Here is a 19,003-nt window from a genome sequence, read left to right as displayed (position 1 = left end):
TCCTTGAGAAGGCTGAGCTGACAGTGTTTCCCTGGGCCAAGATGGAGCCAGGGCTGATCTCTCTTCAGTGGCCAGAGCCCCACAAAGTTCAATTCAGCCTATATGAAACCATATGCCAAGTCAGATGGGTAGGGAGGCTGAGAGGTGGGAGAGAGAGCCCCATCTGAGCGGCAGGATTCCTTATTCAACAGCTGCACAGTTTTGACCAAGACACTTAACACGTTTCCTGCTCTTTGAAAGGTCCTTTTTAGATTAAAATTCCCTGAACCCAAGACACGGAAGCAACCTAAATATCCATAGACAGATGAATGGATAAATTAGATGTGGTACACATCTACAATGGAATATTACTCAGTAATAAAAAAAAAATGAAAGAAATAACACCATTTGCAGCAACATGGATGGACCCAGAGAAGGTCATACTGAGTGAAGTAAGTCAGACACAGAAGGACAAATATTGCATGACATTGCTTATACGTGGAATCTAAAAAGATGGTGCAAATGAACTTATCTACAAAACAGAAATAGAGTTACAGATATAGAAAACAATATTATGATTACTAGGGGGGAAGGGTGGGAGGGATAAATGGGAGATTGGGATGCTGCTGCTGCTGCTGCTGCTAAGTAGCTTCAGTCGTGTCCAACTCTGTGCGACCCCACAGACGGCAGCCCAACAGGCTCCTCTGTCCCTGGGATTCTCCAGGCAAGAATACTGGAGTGGGTTGCCATTTCCTTCTCCAATGAATGAAAGTGAAAAGTGAAAGTGAAGTCGCTCAGTCATGTCCAACTCTTCGAGACCCCATGGACTGTAGCCTACCAGGCTCCTCCGTCCATGGGATTTTCCAGGCAAGAGTACTGGAGTGGGTTGCCATTCCCTTCTCCATATATATATATATATATATATATATATATATATACACACACACACATATATATATATAAAATGGATAACTAATGTTGCTGTTTAGTCGATAAGTCAAACTAACATTGTTGTTTAGTCGATAAGTCGTGTCCAACTCTTTGTGACCCCATGGACTGTACTGTGCCAGTCTCTTCCGTCTATGAGATTTCCCAGGCAAGAATACTGGCGTGGGTTGCCATTTCCTTCTCCAAGATAACTAATACGGACTTACTATATGGCACAGGGAACTCTACTCAATAGGGGAGAGAATCTAAAAAGAGTGGATATATGTGTAATTGATCCATTTTGCTGTACAGCAGAAAGTAACACATTGTAAATCAATTATATGCCAATAAAAAGCTAACAAATAAAACTCCTTGAGCCCAATGAAGAGTTTGGTGATATTCACACGAGAAGAACAAAGATTTGGAATAAAGTAGAGATTCCTTGGGGTCCAGGTTCTCCTCTGGTCACTGCACCAAAGGTGTCTTATGTGGACAGGCAATGGGGCTACGCAGCCCCAGGACTGGCCAAGACAGGGAGACGCACAATAGACACCTATCTCTCACCTGCTTTAATCTTGGAGTGCCCTGGGTCCAAAACGCCAGCACTGGGTGAAAAGAAAGAACTCCAGCCTGGACCTCAACACCCCCGGGTTCCATCCCCCTCCTCCCACATCAGCCTTGTGATTTCATCAGATTCTTCATGTGAATGTGTTTCGTCAATGACAGATGTAGGGATTTAAATGAAATCCAGCTCAGAGAAGCTCTATGTCAAGGACACAATGAAAAGCAACGTTGACAACGCTCATGATGACAACAGCTTAACTTTGAGGGTTTATTCTGTTTCTGACACTGAACACACGGCACGTCTGATCTCATGCAACCTCGTGTGACCCAGGGAGGCAGGGACCATGTTGACACCGTTTTGGAGATAAGAAACAGGTACCTGCCAAGTTCCCGCAGCTGCGGGGGCCGCCTCTGCCTGTGAACCTTACCCACCACCCTACACCGCCTTAGCCTCAGGTCCAACAGCCCCTTTCCCCCCAGGCCATCCCAATGTGTGAACCCCTGCACCCTGGCACCAGCTCACGACCCACTGTATTCGAATACTGCCATATGGAATTACAATGTGGTCCTGAAATTTGATAGAAGAGAAACTTCAGCCAGGAAAGAACAGCCCCTAGAGACTGCGGTTTAGCGAGACTTCAGAAAGCTGCATGTGTGAGTCCCAAGCACATGCAAGTCCCAAGACTGTGAAAATAATTGGAGTGAACCAGACCCAGCATCAGAATATAATAAGACCCAGAAAGGGAAGCTCGGCCAAGAACCAGAGCCACCCCGGGATGTCTGTGAGTCACCAGGGAGGACAGTGCCCCAAAGGGGGCCCTGCCTGGCCGGCGGGTCCCTCTTTCTTGCCAGCACCAACCAGGCACCTGCTGTGTACCGCCCTGTGCCAGGCATTGTGGGGACGTCAGGAGGGGCCCCCACCCCGGGGAGCCAGCAGGCTGCCAAGAGAAGGCAGGCCAAGATAGATGGTCCAGAGCACAGGGAGAAAAGTCAATGCTGACCCGATGACGTGAGGCCTCGGGATGCTCCCAGGAGGAAAAATCAGTTCTGCCTGCCAGGGTCGGGAAGGCTACAGAGCGAAGGTGATTCTGAGCTGATAATAGGATTTCACCAGGCAATCAAGAGCATTTCTAGCAGAAAAGAGGGAAGGAAAAAAGTTGCAAAGACGTGGACTCAGGTGTTCAGGTGCAGCTGGGTCTGGCAGCATGAGGGGAGGGGGAGGTCGGGAGGCTCGAAACGTCTGAGAGAGAGGCAGCAGGTGCCATATGTAGGAATGGGGACGTGTCTTCAGCCTTCAAAGGCCATCATCAGGGGAGTCGCACTGAACACAGCCAACCAGAGAGCAGAGCTAGGAGCAGAGGGTGGATGGGGAGATCCCTGGCCAGGACAGGCGTGGAGAGGAGACCCAGAACCCAGGAGAAAACTCAGAGGCCAAGTCATCAGGTCTCCTCGGGGGTCAGCCTGGAGCCAGGTGGAGACAGAGCAGCTGACCTCGGGGGTTTAGGCCCCAGTCCTGCAAACTGAGGCCGCACGCTGCGGAGAGAGCCAGGCTGGAGCCAGGATGCGGAGGGAGCCGCTGCTCACTTAGCTTCTCCATGGGCTTGCTGCTGCCACGTGAGGCGGCTCAGACTGGCACTTAGAGATCTGGCAACTGGCTGCCTAGCAACCTGGCTTCTCAGCAACCTGGCTTCTCAATCCTGATCCCATCACACACACACACACACATGCACAGTCACACATGCACATGTGTGCACATGCCTGCATACACACATGCACACATACACATGGGCATACACACAAACATATATGAACCAATTACATGCACAGATATGCATATGCACACAGGTGCCCCTGCACATACACAGTGTGGGCACAAAGCTGTATGTGTGTGTGTGCGCGCACGCACACACACACACTGCAACTCCACCATCCCAGGAAAGCTCATTCCCTCCGGATCTTTCCCCACCCAGAGCCCTCCCCCCATCTTTTCCCCAAACCCCTGTCCCAGCTGCCTCGCTCCAGGCTCCTATCTCCAAGAAGTCCTTCCTGACAGCCTCCGTGCTAACTGCTCACTGATGGGGCCCTGTGACGTCGTCTTTCTTCCCAAATCTCTTGCGACGTCATTTTAGACAGCCATGGCAGAAGTGACGAAGGGCATACAAATTGAGGGATCCAAGAGGGACGCTGAATGCTGGCTGGGGCTGGGAAAAGAGTCTGGGGGAGGGGATTTTTTCCATCCCATCTGCTGGGGTTTGGATACCAGGTTGAGTACAAAGAGCAGCCCAGGTCCCCGCGCTCAGGAATAAACAGGCTGGTGGGAGAGAGAGAAGGTTGAGTGTGGAGTCCTGGGCACAGAGGGGGACCAGGCTCTGAAATAGGGCAAGGTTGAGGGGTCCTCAGAAGCTCTGTGGCAGCTGGGGGTGGGGGTAGGAGGCAGGTCTCCAAGAGCAGGTGAAGAGGACAGAATGCCTGAGCCAACAATTTGGGGGCCTCTCTAGGTGCCAGAAATCAGGTCAGAAGCCCACTCTAGGCAGAGGTTCAGGCAGCAGATAGGTGCGACAGAGATGAGACCCCTCTCCGGTCTATATCTTGGGGTTTCTGATACCAGGGCAGCATCGACCACCTGAAGAGGGAGAGATGCGTAGGTGCAGCCCTACCCAGGGCTCAGGGAAGCAGTTCTGAGAGCATTGGGGGCCACCACGGCAGGGCTGAGTGGGCAGAGCAGAAAGGAAGCAGCTGGTATGAGCCAGGCAGGTGGGTGGCCATATGGGAACTCCATGGAGGGGGCGGGCAGGGGTGGGAGGAGAAGGGGCTTGTGGCAGGAGCCGGGGTGTGTAATTAAGCTGGTGGGGCTTGAGGCAGCCAGTCTTGCTTTGAGGCTGTCACTGCCATCCTCTCTCTGCGTGATTGAATCCCCAGGATTAATCCATTCTCCCCCTCCCCCGACAGCTCCCACTGAGTCTCTGGTATGCCTGCCCCACTCCACCCCACCTCTACTGGGGATGCTGATCAGCCCCATGATGCCAAGGATATCAGAGGGCGTTGCAGAGCCAAGAACAATTCTGCAGGCCTGGGTCATCTGTCCCCTAGTGCTTCCCTAGAGTGAAGACCCAGAGTGACAGCTTTCATCCAGCCTGTGCTGTCCTGGGATCCGAGTCCCCATTGATGGCAGCACCACATTAACCAGCCAATTCCCACACTCCAGAGTGTCGGCCATTTCCTAGGGATTATTAGACTGTTACAGAGGATCTTTCCTAGGGAGCGAGTAGCCTGCATTCTAAGGGATGTTCATAGACAGAGAGCTTCCTCCTTCTCTTGTGGTTCAAAGATGGTCTTGCAGCCAAGTGGTGGTGAGGAATCGGCCCTATTCCTTCATCTCAGCCCTGCTGCTTCCTGCCTGTGCAACCTTGGGCAGGTAACGTAACCTCTCTGAACCTGTTTTTCTTCATCTGTGAAATAGGCAGAAAAGAAGTAGGGCAATCAGGATGATAAGTGACAGCGATGTAAAGTTCCTGTGTCCAACACGTGGTTGGCCATTCACAAAGATCGCTCCTCTTCCTTCTTTGTCATGTACTTGCTGCCACTGACCTCGGGGGCAGTGAGGTGTGAAGGAACAAGCCAGGTTTTCAAGCTGCCTTTCCCTGAGTTCAGCTTGGCCATTTATAAATCACCCTAGCTTTCCAAGCCTCGGAGTCAGCAGCGGTAAGAGAGAAGAATGATGGAGAGGGCTTCCCCCAGTGGCTCAGCGGTAAAGAATCCGTCTGCAATGAAGGAGACACGGGTTCAATCCCTAGGTTGGGAAGATCCCCTGGGAGGAGGGCACGGCAACCCACTCTGGTACACTGGTCTGGAGAATCCCATGAACAGAGGAGCCTGATGGGTTACAGTCTGTAGGGTCACAAAGAGTTGGACACAACTGAAGCAACTTAGCATGCACACACGATGGAGAAGCTGCAGGGTCCAGATAAGGATTCAATGGATGGAGCCTGACATCAGGTCCAGAACCCAGGAGCTCCTGAGAATGTCCATCCCCTTCCGGGAGTGAAGATTACAATAGGTCCTTCCCAGGTCAAGAGTGGCAGGGTCCTGAAGGCCAAGATTTCATCTTTGCAAGAGATGACATAGGTCTGACCCGGAGCTCTCTCCACTCTGCACTCCAGGTGACATAGGAACTTGTCCACCTTCTACCATGAGTGGTTTGATCCAGATCCACCCGCCTCTACCACTTCACAGATTCTAATAAAACTACCACTATGAGATCTTACTAATGTTAACAATAAAATGATAAAGGGAGGAGACTGCGAAAGGACGGTTTTTATACGCTTTCTCTAAGAGGCTTCCCTGGTAAAGAATCTGCCTGCAATGCGGGAGGCCTGGGTTCAATCCCTGGGTCAGGAAGATCCACTGGAGAAAGGAACGGCACCCCACTCCAGTATTCTTGCCTGGAGAATTGCATGGACAGAGGAGCCTGGCAGGCTACAGTCCATAGCATCACAAAGAGCTGGGCATGACTGAGCAACGAACAGTTTAAGAGGGCTACAGATAAGATCAATCCTTGCAACGTGCAGTCTGGGAAATCTGTCTTGAAAAGCTACCATATTCAGAATACTTGCAACAGATATTATGTGGAACAGATTCACTGCAAGAGTGGCTGCTCTTTTCAGTGTCACTTTAAAGTTCCTCCTATCAAGAGGTGGACTCTATTGGCCAACAGAATGTGACATGGTACCAGTTTCAAAAGCTAGGCATGCTTCCGCCATTCTTCTGGGCCCTGACCATGTGAATAAGCCCAAACTAGCCTGCTGGAGGCTGAGATATCCAATAACCCCAGCTGCCCAGCAGCCAACTTTGCATGTAAATGAAGCCATCTGAGATAATCAATCCTCCAGCCTGCCCCCAGCTCAGCACAAACACGTGGGCCGGGCCAGCCAAGACTAACCAGGCCTGGCCCCACGCTAGCAGATGTGTCAGCTGACATATCAACGTGTAAGCAATAATACATGCTTTTTTCTAAGCTTCTGAGTTTGGGGTACTTTGTTACATAGCATTAGCTAACCAATACACCACGCTAAGTCATTGGATTATCTCACTTTATATTAATAATCTGGTGAGCTAGGAATTTTTATCCCAGTTGTACAGTAGAAGAAACTCCCCTGCAAAAAACTTTAGCAACTCACCCACATTGTCACAGCTAGAAATTGGTAGAGCCATAAATAAACCTCTGATCTTCTTGACTCTATCGAGTGTTTTTTCTATTGCAGCAGTTTCTCTCCTTTCTCTAGGTAAAAGTATCAAATAATTACTTAAAAGGAGGATTACAGAGGCCCAAGCCATGGTGATTGCTCTCATGATGGCACGTTCCAGGTCCTCACTAAAAAACTTCTCAGAATTTGGAGGTAATGTCTTTTATCTTTCAATGTGACTCCCAATTGAGACTCTCAGTCTTTTTCAGCAGTTCTAAGAGCCAGAGCCTTGACATTCCTTTGCTTGTTAATTAGGATATTGGAGGGGAAAATGGAAAAACTATGTGTATGGGCAGAAGGGGAGTTTTCAAAAATCAGTTCTTCTGAAGACCACTCAACTGGAAATTTCATTAATTCATTAATGAAGATATACAGCACAAGAATTCCAGGGGAAAGAACAAATACCATCTATACTGTGGAGGGGCCAAATTTTTTCTTTTAAGACCCAGTAATGAGCACATGCTCTGAATTATTCTCCAAATTAACTGCTCCATGGGAAGAGAGCGGTATTGGCAATCCAGCTCTGTGAACAGTGCTCTGCATCCAAGAGGTATAGGCACCATCTTCTTGGACCTAATTTCTAAAAATGCAGGTTGTACACAGCTCAACATAAGAAGCTTCCTTCTGAAAGATGTCTCGGGATGGACTGGGCTGTCTCACAAATGTGGTGAGTCCACCAGCATGAGAGATATGCAAGCAGAGTCTGAGTCTGGCTGGAGGAGTTGCTATTTTCTGTGGAAGGCTAGAGGCTAGAGGAAATGATCACTCAGTCAGACTCCCTCCAGCTGTGAGAAGGAAGGAAACTGACTTTATTTCATGATTTTTTAAAAAGTAATTTGATTTATTTATTTTTGACTGTGCTGGGTCTTCAGTGCTGCACGGGCTTTCTCTAGACGTGGCAAGCAGGAGCTACTCTCTAGTTGCGGTGCAAGGGCGTCTCATTGCGGTGGCTTCTCTTGTTGTAGGGCATGGGCTCTAGGGCATGTGGGCGTCAGTAGTTGTGGCATGTGGGCTCTAGAGCACAGGCTCTGTAGTAGCTGGTGCATAGGTTTGGTCGCTTAGCAGCATGTGTGATTTCCCCCGACCAGGGACGGAATCCGTGTCTCCTGTACTGGCAGGCAGATTCTTTCTTGAGCCCTGAGCCACCAGGGAAGCCCTATTTCATGACTTCTAAAAGGCGATCCCTTTACCCACAGAAAATGGTTTCCTTGAGTGTCATTAGAATATCAGAATATATCAGAATATGCAAACGTCCTCAATGGCCATAGCAGCATGCCCAGGATATCGGAGACTCTAGATGACTTTCCAGCAGCACGCTGGGTTCAATGAATCATTAAGATTGGAAGCATTTTCCCACTTGGTTTAAAATTTCCAGCTTTGATCGCTCAAATTGGGAGCCTCGCAGGAGGCATTTCAGAAGCAAATTGTGACTGATGATGTTATTTTGGCCTCAGTCGGGCTGGCACTTTGAGTGACCATGAGGCATCAGGCAAGAAAGCTCTTTTGACAACTTACAAAATGTTTAGATTAATCAAATTTTCAGGCTGGCTCCTGCCTGGGGAGGATGGAGCTTGCAGGAGTGGCTGGAACGTTTTACCATATCTGGCTTGATCACAGAGGGTGATGCGTTCGCTTTTCTAGCAATTACAGACATTGAGTTGGACAAGTGTTGCATTGGTATGTTTAATTGGTAAAAATACTCTAATTAGATTTTTAATAGATGCCTTCTGACAGCGGAGACAACAAAGATGATTGATTTTTCTCGTGAAATCTTTGGAGAGGAAAATCTCTCGCTTTCAAATTTGTTCAGAAGCCATTTCTCTGAAGCCCCTTCAGTTAACATTGGGCTCCTGTGAGCCTCTCGTGAGCAGAGTGTATTTCAAATATTAATGGAGGTCTAAATCTGTGTTCTTTCTCAGTTCAACCTTTTGCACTCAAAATTCATGAGTGTATATTGATTTAGGCAGCCTTCCCAGGACCCTTGTACTATTGGGCTCTTTTGTTCAATGTTAATATGCCCCAGCTTATCAATTATTCACTTGCTAAGTGAAAGCAATGTAAATCTAGCATTCTGAGTGAAAAGAACTGTTCTTTTCATTCCCTAAAAAATATGATGACATTGGAGGCTGGTGACTTCACCAAACTAATGCTTGATTTAGTGGGTAACAAGGCCTGCTGCCCTCCCACTCCCTGTGTTTTTTTCCATTGGACGTGCCAGTGCAATAAAATCAGAATTAGCGGATATGTACCTTCGGGAACTGGCTTTTCACATCATACTTTGAGGAGAGAGAAAGAAAGAACAAGAGAGTTAGATTAGCATCAGAGATTTAGTATAAAGGAAGCATCAGAGACCATCCGGAGATGGATATCTCTCTACTGCATCTTTATCTTTGTCCATCTCTGCTCCCCTAATGCGGCTGTGACTGTGGGCCACGTGGATGTTAGTAACCACAGCTACAGTTCATGCAGGACCCATCTCTGGCCCCCAGCAGTCCTGCAAGCTGGGTGGTGGCACATTTTGCCAACGAAGAAGCCAAGAAGCAAAGAGGGCAAATTGTTGGCTGGAGATCACACCACCCAGAAAAAGGTGTAGTAAGAATTTGAACCCAGTTTGATTTGCTCAGAGTGCATGCTTGCAGTTCTTTGACAGGCTTTTGTTGTTGTTCAGTTGCTAAGCCCTGTCTGACTCTGCAACCCCATGGACTGCAGCACACCAGGGTCCTCCGTCCTCCACTATCTCCTGGAGTTTGCTCAAATTCATGTCCACGGAATCAGGGATGCTATCTAACTATCTCATCCTCTGGTCGCCCCCTCCTTTCTCCTTTTGCCTTCAGGCTTTCCCAGCATCCGGGTCGTTTGCTGTGAGCCAGCTCTTCCCATCAGGTGGCCAAAGTCTTGGAGCAGCTTTAGTGTCAGTCCTTCCAATGAATGTCATGGTTGATTTCCTTTAGGATCGACTGGTTTGATTTCCTTGTAGTTCAAGGGACTAAGAGTCTTCTCCAGCACCACAATTCAAAAGTATCCATTCTTCAGCATTCAGCCTTCTTTATGACCCAACACTCACATCCGTATAGGTTACCCTCTGCTTTGTTGCAATCAGGACCAGAGTTTATATGTGGGGCTGACAAACTCCACAATCCACACTGGACTGGACCATCTTCTATCGCTGATGTCCCAGAGACGCCTCTGAAACCCGGCCATGTTCTCAATCAGCAAAGCTACATTCAGTGTTGGTTAAGGGGCATGCATGCATGCTAACTCACTTCAGTGCTGTCTGACTCTTTGTGACCTTCTGGGCTATAACCCTCCAGGCTCCTCTGTCCACGGGATGCTCCAGGCAAGAATACTGGAGTGGATTGCCATACCCTCCTCCAGGGGATCTCCCTAACCCAGGGATCAAACCCACGTCTCCAGTATCTCCTGTATTGGCAGGTGGCTTCTTTACCACTAGCGCCACTTGGGAAGTCTTGATAGTTAAGGTACTTGTAGATTTTCTTGTCTATGAAATGGGATAATAATGTTCGTATACTAGTTCGTATAATAGTTACAAGGATTAAATCAGGTAACAGCCCTTGTATAAAGAACCAAATGCACACTGGATCCTTCGTGAAACCTGATTTCATTTCCCTTCTTCCTTGACTTTTTCTTAAAAGATTTTTTTTATGTGGATCATTTTTAAAGTCTTTATTGAACTTGTTACAATATTGCTTCTGTTTTATGTATTTATTTTTTGTCCATGAGGCATGTGGGATCTTAGTTTCCCAGCCATGGAATGAACCTTCATATTCTGCATTGAAAGGCGAAATCTTAACCACTGGACCACCAGGCAAGTCCCCTTCCTTGACTTTTTTTCCTTCCAAACCCTAGTAGAAAACTTAAATATGTTGGAATATTTGCAGTATAGCTTAGAACTACAAAGGGTTTCTGGTTAATTAACTCTCAGTTAATCAGATAATTCAATTAACCACAACACTCCCATTCCCTTGAGCAATTGGTTAATGCAAGTTTTATTGTATACAAAGCATTACAAAATATTATCCAGTAACACTACTTACAGATGAAATGGAGGCCAAAAAAAAAAAAAAAAAAGCATTTCATGGGGGAAATGGTAGATCATGTCATCTTTGGTTCAGCTGCCTCCTCAGCTACCCCTTTACCCTCCAACCCCTTCCCTGTCCTAGGACCTTCGTTCAACCCCTTTGCTGGACGCTATGGTTAACAGCATCAAAGTTTCTGCCCCACCCAAGACCGGCCTCAGTTGGATGTTCATCCTACCAGGACCCACCACACGCCTCTATTTACATGCTGTAAGCCAATACAGTGGGGTCAGCTCTAAGTTTCATGTATTAGTCATAGTTCTCTAGATAAATGGAACCAATAGGATACAGAGAGCTATGGGTGAGTAACAGTCCATTATATATATGTTACTTTCCTCTCCTCCCCTATTGTTCCTCCATCCAGTCCAAAGAATTTTCTTTGAGCTTGAAAATTGCCTTCTCTGCCGATATTCAAAACCACATCCATCCTGTCTTATTTTGATCTGTTCTTCCTCAGCTACTTCCATTTTCCAATCTCGATTTCCTTCCTGTCAACAAGGACCCTCTTCTACTTTTCAAATATGATCGATTCTCCCCACTTTCAAGACAAGTGTGTTAATCGCTCAGTCGTGTCCGACTCTCTTGTGACCCCCATGGGCTGTAGCCCACCAGGCTCCACTGTCCATAGGATTCCCAGGCAAAAATACTGGAGTGGGTAAGCCATTCCCTTCTCCTGGAGATCTTCCTGAGCCAGGGGTCGAACCTGGGCCTCCTGCATTGAATGTGGATTCTTTACTATCTGAGCCATCAGGGGAGGCAAGGCACATTATTAAGACCTACTGTGTGCCAGGCGTGGCAGAAGAGTCTTGATTAGAACTTACTTCACAAGAACTTTAGGAAAATCATCTTTCCCTTCGCCTGCTAGTTCTCAGCCAGTGACCTTCCTTCACGTCTTACAAAATACTTCAAACATGTCATCTATCCCTCTACCTATTCCTCTAGTTTTAGCTTCTACCCACTCCCTAACTCCCTATAACAGGCTTCTTTCCAAACACTCTTTTGAAGTCACAGTAGTAAATGTCTGATTTCAAGCCCAGGACCTTGAGCTCCAAACAGCTCATGGTCCCCTAGACCAGCAGAAGTGTCACCTGTCGCTTGAGAATTTGTTTGAAATGCAAACCCTTGGGCCCCGACCAGACAACTCAGACACCGTAGAGGTGGGGCCAGGGGGTCTGTGTTTTATCAAGCCTTCCAGGTGCCTGTGATGTGTTTAAGCCTGAGAACTCTGGCTCCCTGCATCCCCAAACCTCACAGCTCCACCTAGACTGTGGGTCATGAGAGCCCCACGCTGGCAGTGCTGTGGGCATTTGGAGTCACTGCTCTGACCACATCCAGAACTTGAAACAAAATTCACCTGGAGTAACAAAGTGAGCACAGTAAGGGTTTGGGAAATAACATCGGAGCCAGCAGACCAGCACAGGAATGACACAAGTCGTCAAGAACACCCACGCTAGGACTTCCCTGGTGGTCCAGAGGCTAAGCCTCTGCACTCCCAATGCAGGGGGCCCAGGTTCCAACCCTGGTCAGGGAACTAGATCCCACATGCCGCAACTAAGTTACCTAGTGCAGCCAAATAGATAAACAATACTTAAAGAAAAGAAAAAAAAAGATAGAGGAAGAAAAGATACCTCCTCTTCAGTGTGAAAAAAAAAGCCCATGCCTCCCCTTGATGTTCTGCCCTCTGCCTCCTGAGCTGACCTTGTAAGTCAGTTTATTCTTCAATTTGGCTGCATACTGCAATTGCCTGAGGAATCTTAAAGGTATTGCTGTCCTGGTACCACTCACATAGATTTGGAATGAATTGATCTGGGGTGGACAGAAAAGCCTGGCTGGTGGGCTACAGTCCATAGGGTCACAAAGAGTTGGACACAACTGAAGCAACTCCTCACATAAGCATGCACGCACACATGCATACACACATTTGGTCTGGGCAATGGAATTTTTATAAGTTCCTGAGGTCTTTCTAATGCAAGATCAAGTTTGAAGAGCACAGGCTATTGGGTGTTTCCAGCCTTTTCTGAGACTCAGCTCTCTTGTACTTAGCTGCCTAAGCCACTCTGTGTCACAGCCGCTGCAGGAACATGGTCTCTTCAAGGAAGCTCTTCTCCGTTGGGCTGTTTCCCTCAGCCTTATCTTTTCAGTACGGTGTTGACAGTGCAGAGAAGGCATCGCAATGTAGGAAAGTGGGGTTTGCACCTAGCGCACGCCATCGTTAGTTTCAGCAGCGCTCTAAGACCGTGATTCATGAGCCGGGGAAAGGAAGGAAGGCAGCTACAACATCCAGTTGTTCAGTCGCTAAGTTGTGTCCTACTCTTTTCGACCCCATGGACTGCAGCACACCAGGCCTCCCTGTCCCTCACTATCTCCCAGAGTGTGCCCAAGTTCGTGTCCATTGAATCAGTGATGCCATCCAACAAACTGCACCCAGAGGCTATGCCAAATCCCATGTGAACAAGCTTCCTACTTGCTGGGCTAGTAGTGTTTAAGAATATTCACACAGAAGTCAGATGACCTGGGTTCAAATCGCAGCTCCTTCACGCCCCAGCTTTGTAAGTCTGGGCAGCCAAGTCTTTCAGGCATTGCAGGACTGAGGTCCCCCATCATCCTTTCAGCTACCATGCAAGGATGTTTCTCAGCTACTAGAGAAAGTGCTCAGATTCTTATCGTGTGGTCCCTCCATCTTCAAAGTCAGCAGAAATTTCCCCACACCAGCTCCCTCTCACACTCTGTATCTCTAAATTCCTCTGTCTCTAACCTCAAGACTCAGATTTTTTTTTTTCCACTTTTCATGTGTGCAAGTGATTAAGTCCGTCCTATCCTGCTATAACATATCTGATCAGGAGAATAAAATCCATCACAGTCACACAGTCACAGTCCTGGGGATTATGCGGCGGGGGGCGGGAGTGGGTATATAGACCAGGAAACAGGGATCTTGGGGCCATTTTAGAGCCCTGCCAATACCAGGGAATAATAATAACACTTAACTTGTGGGATTATCATGAGAAATAAGAGAATGCCAGCTGAGCCCTGAGCACAGGGCTGATCACACGGCAAACATGTGATGTATTAGATGTTGTTTTTCTTGGCAGCCCCGTGAGTCCAAGACACCCTGATCCTTGGAATTCCCTTACAGAGAGAGTCTCGGTTGGCCCCTCCAGCTGAAATCTCCCTCTCCCCACATCAGAGCCAGGCTCTCCATGCATCACCCTCCAACCCCACCCCACCACATTTGGGCAGCATGGATGCCCAGGAAGCACCAATGGATGGAACACCCTTTGAGAAGCACTTGAGGATGTTTCTGCTGGAATGCCAAGACAGCAATTCCTGCTGGTCTCATCTGACATGAGCACAGTGTTCCTTTAGAGGATTATGTTGATAGATCCCTATCACCCCCTGATGCCTTCAGAAGCACAATGTGAATACCGGAGCTGTCAGTGTTCATAACGCACTACAATCCTGTCCTTTAAAAAAAAAAAAAAAGCTTCTCGAGGAAGATAAAGAGAATCTAATTGAAAATATCATATGCAATCTTCTCTAAGTAGCAGCCATCAATATTTAGTAACGAAATTGTGTTTTGTTTTATACCCCTTACCCTAAATTACTTACAGGAAAACATCAAAACGCCTGATAGTCCCAGCTCGAAGGGTCTTTCTATATAAATCCTGGACTGGGAATCAAGGGGCTTAGATGTTATTACTCACTTGGCAGCCAACCCTCAAAGTGACTTCAGGCGCATCTCTTTCTCTCTCCGGACCTCAAGTTCTTCCTCTGCAGATGAAGCAATAGAGATAAGTGATCCCTGAGGTTCCTTTAAGCTCTGGGATCACAGAAAAGAATCCCTGAGGACTCCTGCCTACAGCCTTCCCCCTCTGTGAGTAATCTTAGTGCCCACAGCTCACAGCATGGCATGTCCTGTGACAATGTCTCCCCAGGGGAGGGGTGTCTCCCCAAGGGAATGCTAAGGTCCCAGAGGCCTCAGGCTATTGTACATTTCATTTATTGCCTCCTCAGATATCCACTGTATGCTTGCTCTGGGTCAGATTCTCTTAGACATGCAGAATGCAGGTCTTCTCCCAATTTGCATCGCTAGTTGTTTTGCAAGAGCCTCAAAGAGATGTACCTTTGGGGGGGCTGGAGGAAGGAGTGGACAACACAAGGAGAACCCCGAGCTATGTAAGGACAGCTTCTTATCTTGCTGTATTCAACATTTATTGTATGAAATACGTCCAGTCCTGGGGTCATTAATTCTGAGTCCACGGATATCTTTCCATCTCCAAACTCTGTGACTGCAAATTGAACTCATGGTAGTCGTGGTCGCTGTTGTTGTTGAGTCGCTAAGTCTTGTCCAACTCTTTTGTGACCCCATGGACTGTAGCCCGCCAGGCTCCTCTGTCCATGGGATTTCCCAGGCAAGAATACTGGAGTGGGGTGCCATTTCCTTCTCCTCCAGGGGTCTTCCCAACCCAGGGATTGAACTCGCGTCTCTTGCATTGGCAGGGGGATTCTTTACCCCTCAGCCATCAAAGAAGCCCAAACTGAGGTCACACTTCCATTAATGCCCAAATAGTGAGATGGAGCCCTTCCTGTCCATGTAGGTCTCAAGGACTCCTTGAGCATGCACCTTGAGTGTTTTTGAGAGACCGGGGTGTGACCCTTAAGGCCTGGAGGGAGTCAGTTCCAGTTCTTGTACCTGATGTCTGCATCAGCTCTCCCCTCCACCACCTCTAGGAAGTCCTGGGAGGGTACAGTGATGAATAAGATAGTCTGCTCCCCCTTCTGAAGACCAAGTTGTACTCATGTGAAGGTAGTACAGCTTTGGATACAGGTTTTAGAGGCACAGGGTTCAGAGAGAAGGCTTACAGGACAGTAAGGAGAGGAGGAGGAGGTGATGCTAGGTCTTGAGGGAATGGAGGGGTGGTTGCAAATGCACAGGGCAAAGAGGACAATCCAGGCCATCAGTATCTGGAAGTTAAGAAGAATTTGGGATGGCTGAAGGATACAGCTTGAGGGCTCTGGGCAAGTGGGAGGTGATGAAGAGGCAGCAAGAGCCAGGTCTGGGAGGCTACGTGTCACACAAGCTAAGGATCTCGGGTCCAGTCTTGCAGACACTGGGGAGCCCTTAAGGACTTAATGGAGGAGTAACAAGGGAAGATTGATAGCTTAGAAAAATTAGTCTGACAGTCCATACCCACTGCACTGCATGGGTCCAGAGAGCACTTTCACATCACATCCTAGCTCAGCAGTGCCCCCCAAACCTCACCGCATATGAGGTGAACAAGCATCTGGAGTCAGGGAGCTCAGCAGCTCTGCACTGGGCAGTGACGAGTGTGGCCCAAAGGGGACAAGACTGAAACAGACAGAAGTCAGGAGGTTGTTGCCATGGCCTGAGGGAGAGAGAATGAGTTCAGAACCAGAGCAACAGCAGCAGCTTACGTCTTTCACAACCAGAGCACCCAGCTCCAGGTTGCACACAGAAATGAACACCTGATTGGAATATCCACGCAGGAGGAGAAGGGGACAAAGGGTGAGACGGTTGGATGGCATCACCAATTCAATGGACATGAGTTTGAGCAAGCTCCAGGAGATAGTGAAGAGCAGGGAAGCCTGGCGTGCTGCAGTCCTTGGGGTCGAAAAGAGTCGCACATGACTGAGCAACTCAGCAACAACACGTGGGTTAAGAACAAAGCAGGCGTACCCCAGGCGGTGCGTGCGGCAGGAAGGGGGGCAGCCCAATGGACAGACGTGGAGCCTGCTGTCCTTTTTCTTCAGACACTGAACCTACATGCCCCTCCAAAGGGCCTTCTAAGCAGGTTTGGAAGTTCTTACATGGTCTGCCACGCTAGCGCACCCAGTGTTGAAGATCAGACCTCCTGCATCTCAGAACACTGTTTCCTTCCGCTGATATGGCATCATCAGGAGCTGGACACAGGAAGCTGGGAAGAAGGAAAGGACCCTGCAGATCCAGCTGAGGAGGGAACTCCACCAGTCTCAGGGTTGAAGAGAGCGCTGCCCAAGTGCCCTCACTCGGATCCACCGAGTCCCGCAGCCCTTCTCACCCCAGAAGCCCTTGGTCTGGATTGAGGAAGAGCCCAGGCCAAAGACCTGGACTGATCCATGAATCAATCAGAACCAGGCATCCTTTGAAGTTCATTTACTCTCTGAGGAGGTTAAATCAAGAGGAATGTGAAGGCCTGGAAGGAACGTGTGACAACAATACCCCAAAAATCAATCAGGACAGCAGCCCAGTAAGCCTCATCTTTAAAGATCTCTCACACGAATGGCACGGTGCCCGTTTTCCATTATGACCCAGCTCTGCTCGGTAATTGAAAGGAGGCCCCCAAAGCCGACGACCGTAAAGCACCGACCCTTCCCTGCTGGTAATTATGTGTTCATGTTATGAAGGCCTCAGAGCCAACATCTCAGCTGCAGTGAGGCCGCAGAAAACCTGTTGATCCCTGCTGGAGGGAGGAAGAAAAGGCAAGCGTCTCTCTACCAGCAGAAAAGGACGCACTTCTCTTTCCTTCGTTCCCTTGGGAGGATCAGATTCTCTTTGACGTGTACAGTGCAGGCATTTTCCTGATTTGCATCACCAGTTGTTTTGCAAGAGTCATAGAGATGAGCCTATGGGGGTGGGGGCAGGAGGTGAGTGAGGAGAGGTGGAGGGGCAGGCAGACAACACAGGGAGCACCCCAAGCTACAGGTACTGTTTCTTATCTTCCCGTATTCAACATTTGTGATATGGAATATGTCCTGTCCTGGGGCCATTTCTTCAAAGTCCATGGATATGTTTCGATATCCAAAATCTGTGATTGCAAATTGAGGTTGTTGCTGTTGTGGAGTCTGACTCTTTCGTGACCCCATGCACTGCAGCCCACCAGGCTCCTCTGTCCCTGGGATTTTCTAGGCAAGAATACTGGTGTGCATTGCTATTTCCTTCACCAGGAGATCTTTCCGACCCAGGGATTGCATTGGCAGTGGGGTTCTTTACCGCTGAGCCATCAAGGAAGCCCAAATTGAGGTCACATTTCTATTAATGCCCAAATAATGATGTGGGATCCCTTCCTGCCCATGCAGTTCTTCAGGGCTCCTTGCATGTACCTTGAGTGTTTTTCAGAGACTCGAGGTGTGACCTTTGATGCCTGGAGGGAGTCAGTTCTGGTTCTTATGCGTGATGTCTCCTTCAACCCTCCCCTCCACCACCTCTACGAGGAAGTCCTCCTGGAGAAGTCCCCAGATGCCAGCTCCTATTCTCCCAAAGACTATGACCCAGAAGAACCTGCCCCAATGACCACAAGCCTCACTTCGTCATCTGGGTCCTGAAGCAACACGGCTAACCCAGAGTCTCACACTGTTCCTTGTGGAAGCTGGCCTTGGCTTCTGCATACTGTCTCTGCAAAGCCATGGATAACCATGGATCAAGCTTCTCCCATCCCTCTCCACTCCAGAGAAGCTCCTAAAATCTTCCACAGCTTCTTTCGAATAAGGAGGATTATCTAAGCATAAATGCAGCTTCAACCTTACTTACAAAGGAAACAGTTCTCTAAAGAAGAAAATCTGGAGCAGAGCCCCTCTGCCTATGACAGAGACAAATGTTTCCAAATCAAACAGAGGAGTTTAGGTCCAGGAAACCACACTGTCTCAAGCAAATCCATCACCGGAGAGAATTGATACTGTCTAGATTCCTAACCTAAAGCTACACACTGATGGTTTTCCTTGAGCAAAGGATCATTCGGGCCCAAAAGATTATTCAAGACAGCTGGAAATACTTACAAGTGGGTTCTTTACAGAAAATGTTTGCTGACCCTTACTCTAAGTGACTATCAGAATTCTTCCCATTATATAATTCCAGTCATGTTTCTCCTCTAGTTTAAAGCCTTCAGTGGTTTCCCACTTATCACAGGATAGGATTTACCCTCCCTCCCACTAGCTAGCTATTTTACACATGGCAGTGTATACATGTAAATGCTACTTTCTCAATTCGTCCCACCATCCCCTTCCCCTACTATGTCCACAAGTCTGTTCTCTGTGGCTGCATCTCTATTCCTGCCCTGCAAATAGGTTCTGCTGTGTAGCACAGGGAGCTCAGCTCAGTGCTCTGTGATGACTTAGAGGGGTGAGAGGTGGGGATGGGAGGGAAGCTCAAGAGGGAGGGGAGATATGTATGTATATAGCTAATTCCCTTTGTTTCCCAGA

General features: G+C 48.3%; 1 long non-coding RNA gene across 1 annotated transcript in view; it reads right to left on the bottom strand.

Moving 5' to 3' along the window:
• Window positions 1-19,003, bottom strand: part of LOC145532589 (uncharacterized) — a 571,872-nt gene that overhangs the window by 246,794 nt on the left and 306,075 nt on the right. The gene's annotated exons all lie outside the window — the stretch shown is intronic.

The sequence above is a fragment of the Giraffa tippelskirchi genome, chromosome 13 (genome assembly GCF_054371585.1).
Source record: "Giraffa tippelskirchi isolate mGirTip1 chromosome 13, T2T-mGirTip1v1.2.pri, whole genome shotgun sequence".
In the NCBI taxonomy this organism is placed as follows: Eukaryota; Metazoa; Chordata; class Mammalia; order Artiodactyla; family Giraffidae; genus Giraffa; species Giraffa tippelskirchi.
The sequence above is the reverse complement of the archived record's forward strand: the minus strand, read 5'-3'. Positions and strand labels throughout refer to the sequence as shown.